The following is a 1,487-nucleotide window of genomic DNA, read 5'->3' as shown; positions in this document are numbered from 1 at the left end:
ACAAATAATTCCTAAATGATAGATAGATAGATAGATAGATAGATAGATAGATAGATAGATAGATAGATAGATAGATAGATAGATAGATAGATAGACAGGCATTAATAATGATAGAGAGGCAGAGACAGATAGATAGATAGATAGATAGATAGATAGATAGATAGATAGATAGACAGACAGACAGACAGACAGATAGATAGACAGATTATTCAAAAATAATGATAGATAGATAGATAGATAGATAGATAGATAGATAGATAGATAGATAGATAGATAGATAGATAGATAGATAGATAGATAGATAGATAGATAGATAGACAGACAGACAAACATATAGACAAATTATTCACAAATAATGATTGATAGGTAGATAGATAGATAGATAGATAGATAGATAGATAGATAGATAGATAGATAGATAGATAGATAGACAGACAGACAGACAGACAAATAATTCCTAAATGATAGATAGATAGATAGATAGATAGATAGATAGATAGATAGATAGATAGATAGATAGATAGATAGGCATTAATAATGATAGAGAGGCAGTGATAGATAGATAGATAGATAGATAGATAGATAGATAGATAGATAGATAGATAGATAGATAGATAGATAGACAGACAGACAAATAATTCCTAAATGATAGATAGATAGATAGATAGATAGATAGATAGATAGATAGATAGATAGATAGATAGATAGATAGATAGACAGGCATTAATAATGATAGAGAGGCAGAGACAGATAGATAGATAGATAGATAGATAGATAGATAGATAGATAGATAGATAGATAGATAGATAGATAGATAGATAGATAGATAGATAGATAGACAGACAGACAGACAGACAGATAGATAGACAGATTATTCAAAAATAATGATAGATAGATAGATAGATAGATAGATAGATAGATAGATAGATAGATAGATAGATAGACAGACAGACAAACATATAGACAAATTATTCACAAATAATGATTGATAGGTAGATAGATAGATAGATAGATAGATAGATAGATAGATAGATAGATAGACAGACAGACAGACAGACAGATAGATAGACAGATTATTCACAAATAATGATAGATAGATAGATAGATGGATAGATAGATAGATAGATAGATAGATAGATAGATAGATAGATAGATAGATAGATAGATAGATAGATAGATAGATAGATAGATAGACAGACAGACAGACATATAGACAAATTATTCACAAATAATGATTGATAGGTAGATAGATAGATAGATAGATAGATAGATAGATAGATAGATAGATAGATAGATAGATAGATAGAGCATAAATAACTAAAGAGAGACATGCAAAGATCGATAGATAGATAGATAGATAGATAGATAGATAGACAGACATACAAATGATTCATGAATAATGAGAGAGACAGAGAAATAGATAGATAATGCATAAATAAATATAGAGAGACATGCAGAGATAGATAGATAGATAGACAGATTGATAG

This window comes from Vipera berus (genome assembly GCF_964194415.1).
Source record: "Vipera berus genome assembly, chromosome: W".
Classification (NCBI taxonomy): Eukaryota; Metazoa; Chordata; class Lepidosauria; order Squamata; family Viperidae; genus Vipera; species Vipera berus.
The sequence above is the reverse complement of the archived record's forward strand: the minus strand, read 5'-3'. Positions refer to the sequence as shown.